This window comes from Geospiza fortis, unplaced genomic scaffold (assembly GCF_000277835.1).
Source record: "Geospiza fortis unplaced genomic scaffold, GeoFor_1.0 scaffold1618, whole genome shotgun sequence".
NCBI classification, from domain to species: Eukaryota; Metazoa; Chordata; class Aves; order Passeriformes; family Thraupidae; genus Geospiza; species Geospiza fortis.
This window is the reverse complement of record NW_005055798.1, coordinates 84-6183: the sequence shown is the minus strand read 5'-3', so window position 1 is coordinate 6183 and position 6100 is coordinate 84. Positions and strand designations below refer to the sequence as shown.

At 50.1% G+C, this 6100-nt stretch overlaps 1 long non-coding RNA gene across 1 annotated transcript; it reads left to right on the top strand.

Moving 5' to 3' along the window:
• On the top strand, positions 1 to 5696 carry LOC115949322. Its single transcript, XR_004082842.1, has 4 exons — positions 1 to 30; positions 2540 to 2668; positions 4381 to 4497; positions 5680 to 5696. It is a non-coding gene; the product is annotated as an uncharacterized LOC115949322 (long non-coding RNA).
• The last annotated feature ends 404 nt before the right edge of the window (positions 5697 to 6100 follow it).

Below are 6100 nucleotides of genomic sequence, written 5' to 3'. Positions count from 1 at the left end.
CGCCTGCACAACGACATCCAGGAGCTCCGGGTACGGCGCTGGGGGTTGGTCTGTTCTGTGGGAGAGTTCCTGAGGGGGGAGGCCTTGAGGGGTGAATCCCTTTTTTGTGGGGTTTTCTCAGGAAAACATCTGTGTGTTCTGTGTAAGAGCAGACCCCTGGTTCCTGTGGGGCGAGACACCGGGGATCAGGCCCAATTCCTAAATCTCAATTTTTCGGGGGTTTTTCAAGGAAATATCCACATCATCTCTGTGAGGGGAGTCCCTCTGGACTGTCCCTGAGGGCTGAATCCTGTTTTTGTGGAGTTTTGTTGGGGAAATATCTGTGTTCTCAGGAACCCCTGGTTCCTGAGGCGGGACAGACCCCCAGAACCAGACCCAACAACTAAATCACAATTTTTGGGGCTTCCAGGGGAATATCTGTGTGTTCTGTGTGAACAGAGACCTCCCCCCCCGCCCCCAGGGCTGTCCCCTGAGGGCTGAATTTTGATTTTGTGGGGTTTATCCAGGAAAACATCTGCGTGTTCTGCGTGAGGGGAGACCCCCAGTTCCTGAGGGGGGAGACACCCTGGGCCAGGCCCAATGAATGAATCTCGATTTTAAGGGTTTTTCCAGAGGAATATCTGTGTGTTCTGTGTGAGGGGAGATCCTGGGATTACCCTTGAGGGCTGAATCCCATTTTTGTGGGGTTTTGTCAGAGAAATATCTATGTGTTCTGTGTGAGGGCAGAGCCCCAGTTCCTGAGGGGAGAGACCCCCAGGACCAGGCCCAGTGAATAAATCACAACTTTTTCGGGTTTTACCAGGGAGATATTTGCATCTTCTGTGTGAGGGAAGAACCACAGGACTGCCCCTGAGGTCTGAATCCCAATTTTGTGAAGTTTTGTTGGGGAAATATCTGTGTGTTCTGTGTGAGGGGAGACCCCTGGTTCCTGAGGGGGGAGAGACCCAGAACAAGGTCCAATGACTGAATCACGATTTTTAAGGGGTTTTTCAGGGGAATATCTGTGTGTTCTGTGTGAGGGGAGAGCCCCGGTTCCTGAGGGGACAGACCCCCAGAACCAGGCCCAATGACTGAATCCCAATTTTTGGGGGTTTTCCAGGGCAACATCCATGAATTCAGTGCCTCAATCCCGTTTATATTTTTAGTTTCCCAGGGGCACACCCATGAATTCCATACCTCAATCCCAATTTTGGTTTTCCCAGGGCAACGCCCATGAATTCAATGCCTGAACCCCATTTTTGGGGGGTTTTTCGGGGCAACATCCATGAATTCAATACCTGAATCTCAATTTTTGCTTTTCCCAGGGGAACACCCACAAGTCCCATGCCTGAATCCCAATTTTGGGTTTTCCCAGGGGAACCCCCATTAATCCCACCCCTCAATCCCATTTATGTTTCTGTTTCCCAGGGGCACATCCATTAATCTCACCCCCAATCCCATTTTATGGTTTCCCAGGGGCACACCCATGAATTCCATACCTCAATCCCAATTTTGGTTTTTCCAGGGCAACACCCATGAATTCAATGCCTGAACCCCAATTTTGGGTTTTCCCAGGGGAACCCCCATTAATCCCACCCCTCAATCCTGTTTATATTTTTATTTTCCCAGGGGAACTCCCATTAATTCCACACCTCAATCCCATTTATATTTCTGTTTCCCAGGGGCACACCCACGAGTTCAATGCCTCAATCCCAATTTTGGGTTTTCCCAGGGGCACACCCACGAGTTCAATGCCTCAATCCCGTTTATTTTGGGTTTTCCCAGGGGCACAGCCACGAGTTCAATGCCTCAATCCCGTTTATTTTTGTTTTCCCAGGGGCACACCCACGAGTTCAATGCCTCAATCCCATTTATTTTTGTTTTCCCAGGGGCACACCCACGAGTTCAATGCCTCAATCCCATTTATTTTTGTTTTCCCAGGGGCACACCCACGAGTTCAGTGCCCCAATCCCATTTATTTTATGATTTCCCAGGGGCACACCCACGAATCCAGTGCCCCAATCCCATTTACATTTCCGTTTCCCAGGGGCACAGCCACGAGTTCAATGCCTCAATCCCATTTATTTTTGTTTTCCCAGGGGCACACCCACGAGTTCAGTGCCCCAATCCCATTTATTTTATGATTTCCCAGGGGCACACCCACGAATCCAGTGCCCCAATCCCATTTACATTTCCGTTTCCCAGGGGCACAGCCACGAGTTCAATGCCTCAATCCCATTTATTTTTGTTTTCCCAGGGGCACACCCACGAGTTCAGTGCCCCAATCCCATTTATTTTATGATTTCCCAGGGGCACACCCACGAATCCAGTGCCCCAATCCCATTTACATTTCCGTTTCCCAGGGGCACAGCCACGAGTTCAGTGCCCCAATCCCATTTATTTTATGATTTCCCAGGGGCACACCCACGAATGCCGTGCCCCAATCCCATTTACATTTCCGTTTCCCAGGGGCACAGCCACGAGTTCAATGCGCCAATCCCATTTACATTTCCGTTTCCGAGTTCAATGCCCCAATCCCATTTCCGTTTCCGTTCCGCAGGGGAACATCCGCGTGTTCTGCCGCGTGCGGCCGCTGCTGCCCGAGGAGCGGGAGCGCCAGCGGGGGATGCCCCACCTGCACTTCCCGCCGCAGGACGCGCGCAGCCTGGTGCTCACCCGCCCCGACGACGTGAGTGCCCCCAGAGGGACAGCCGTGCCTCCTTGTGTCCCTCAGAAACGGCCTTTTGCCTTCAAAAACGGCCTTTTGCCTTCAAAAACGGCCTTTTGCCTTCAGAAACGGCCTTTTGCCTTCAAAAATTGCCTTTTGCCTTCAAACACAGCCTTTTGCCTTCAAAAACAGCCTTTTGCCTTCAGAAACGGCCTTTTGCCTTCAAAAACGGCCTTTTGCCTTCAAACACAGCCTTTTGCCTTCAAAAACGGCCTTTTGCCTTCAAAACTCCCTGATTTCCAAAAAAATGCATTTTCCCCACCCTCAAAAATGGCCTTCTTCCTTCAAAAATCCCTAATTTCCAAAAATCCCTTTTCCCTGCCCCAAAAATGGCCTTTTTCCTTCAAAAATCCCTAATTTCCAAAAATACCTTTTCCCTGCCCCAAAAATGGCCTTTTTCCTTCAAAAATGGCTTTTTTCCTGCAAAAATGGCCTTTTCCCCTCAAAAACCCCTGATTTCCAAAAAATGCCTGTTCTCCATCCTCAAAAATGGCCTTTTCCCTTCAAAAATGGCCTTTTCGCTTCAAAAACGGCCTTTTGCCTTCAAAAATTACCATTTTGCTTCAAAAATTACCATTTTGCTTCAAAAATTACCATTTTCCTAATGGCATTTTCCCTTCAAAAATGGCCTTTCCCTTCAAAAATTGCCTTTTTCCTTCAAAAATTAAAATTGCTTTTTTCCTTCAAAAATGGCATTTTTCCTTCAAAAATTGCCTTTTGCCTTCAAAACTCCCTGATTTCCAAAAAATGCCTTTTCCCCGCCCTCAAAAATGGACTTTTTCCTTCAAAAAAAGGAAAAAACCCTCCCTGATTTCCTAAAAATTCCCTTTTTTACCTTCTCAAAAATGGCCTTCATTCCCTCAAAAATGGCCTTTTTCCCCCAAAAATCCCTGATTCCCCAAAAATTCCTTTATTCCGCCCTTAAAAATCGCCTTTTCCCCTCTCAGAAATTGCCTTTTCCCCTCACTAATCCTGATTTCCTAAAAATCCCCTTTTTTCCAGCCTCAAAAATGGCCTTTTCCCTTCAAAAATGGCCTTTTCCCTTCAAAAATGGACTTTTTCCTTAAAAAAAAGGAAAAAACCCTTCCTGATTTCCTAAAAATTCCCTTTTTTTACCTTCTCAAAAATGGCCTTCATTCCCTCAAAAATGGCTTTTTTCCCCCAAAAATCCCTGATTCCCCCCCAAAAATCTCCTTTCCCCTCCCCAAATTCCCATTTTTCCCCAAATCCCCTTTTCTCCTCAAATCTCCTTTTTCTCAAAAAACCCCAAACTCCTTTCCAAACCAAAATCCTTTTTTTCCCTTCCCCACAACATTTTTCTGTTAAAATGCTTTTTGCCCTCCCAAACCCATTCCTCCTAAATTTCTTCTATTTTTCCCCCAAACCTGACCTTTTCTCCCCAAAAAAAAGAAATTTAATTTTGGGGGCTGAAAAACCAGTGATTTTCCCCCAAACTGGGGGAGAAAAAAAAAAAACAACAACAAAAAAAATCACTTTTTCCCCCCAAAAAACCCTTTTTCCTCCCCAAAACCCCTTTTTCTCCTCCCAAAGCCATTTCTTTTTGCCCCAAATCCCTTTTGTTTTGTCCCAGATCCCATTTCATTTACCCCAAATGCCGTTTTTTTGCCCAATTTCCCGTGTTTTGCCCCACCCGCGGCGTTGCCGCGCCGCAGTCGCAGGTGGGCCGGGAGCGGCGCGCGGAGCTGCGCTACGACTTCAGCTTCGACCGCGTCTTCCCGCCCGGCGCCTCGCAGCAGGAGATCTTCAGGGAGATCCAGCTGCTCGTGCAGGTGCGCGCCCCAAAAACCCCAAAATTCTGCCCAAATCCAGCCCCAAACCCAGCCCCAAATCCCACCCGGAGATCCAGCTGCTCGTGCAGGTGCGCGCCCCAAAAACCCCAAAATTCTGCCCAAATCCAGCCCCAAACCCAGCCCCAAATCCCACCCGGAGATCCAGCTGCTCGTGCAGGTGCGCGCCCCAAAAACCCCAAAATCCAGCCCCAAACCCAGCCCCAAATCCCAGCAGGAGATCTTGCAGGTGATCCAGCTCAAGGTCCGGGTGGGGGCCCCAAAAACCCCCAAATTCCACCCAAATCCGGCTCCATTTCCCCCAAATTCCACCCAAACCCAGCCCCAAATCCCACCCGGGGCCTCCCAGCAGGAGATCCTCAGGGAGATCCATTCCCAAATCCCGAGAATCCCAAATCTTTCTGAGCGTCCCAAATCCCCCTGACCATTCCCAACCCCCCCCGAGCATTCCCAAATCTTTCTGAGAATCCCAAATCCCTTTGAGTGTTCCGAAATCCTTCTGAGCGTTCCCAAACCCCCTGAATTCCCAAATTCCCAAACCCCCCTGCTCATTCCAAATCCCAAATTCCTGTTGCAGTCAGAGCTGGACGGGTCAATGTTCCCTCTGCCTGTTCCCAATTCCGAAATTCCCGTTCCCAAACCCCCCTGAATTCTGGAATTCTCTTTCCCGGTCAGCCCTGGACGGCTCACTGTTCCCTCTGAGCATTCCCAAATCCCTGTGAGCATTCCCAAACCCTGCTGATCCTCTGGAATTCCCAAACCCCTCTGACCGTTCCCAATCCCGAATTCCCTTTGGCAGTTGGCCCTGGATGGGTCAATTTTCCTTTTGCCCATCCCAAACCCCTCTGAGCCTCTCCGAATCCCCCTGAATTCTGGAATTCTCTTTCCCAGTTGGCTCTGGACAGGTCAGTGTTCCCTGTGCGTGTTCCCAAACCCCTCTGACCATTCCCAAACCCCCCGAATTCCCTTTGGCAGTCAGCCCTGGATGGGTCAATGTTCCTCCCTCTGACCATTCCCAAACCCCTCTGAGCCTTCCCAAATCCCCCTGAATTCTGGAATTCCCGTTCCCAGTCACCCCTGGACAGGTCGATGTTCCCTCTGAGTGTTCCCAAACCCCTCTGACCATTCCCAAACACCCCTGTATTCCCAAATTCCCGTTCCCAGTCGGCCCTGGACAGGTCAGTGTTCCCTCTGACCATCCCAAACCCCTCCTGCCCATCCCAAACCCTCTGAATTCTGGAATTCTCTTTCCCCAGTCAGCTCTGGACGGGTCAGTGTTCCATCTGACCATCCCAACCCCCTCCAAGTGTTCCTAAATCCCCCTGAATTCTGGAATTCTCTTTCCCAGCCGGCCCTGGCCGGGTACCCGGTGTGCATCTTCGCCTGGGGGCAGCGGCAAAACCTTCACCATGGAGGGTCCCGCGCCCCCGGCACCCCTGAGTCCCGGGGCTGATCCCTGGGAACGAATGTCCTGAGTGCTCCCAAACCCCCTGAATTCCCAAATTCCCTTTGGCAGTCGGCCCTGGATGGGTCAATGTTCCCTTTGACCATTCTGAATTCCTGAATTCCTGCTCCAGTCAGCCCT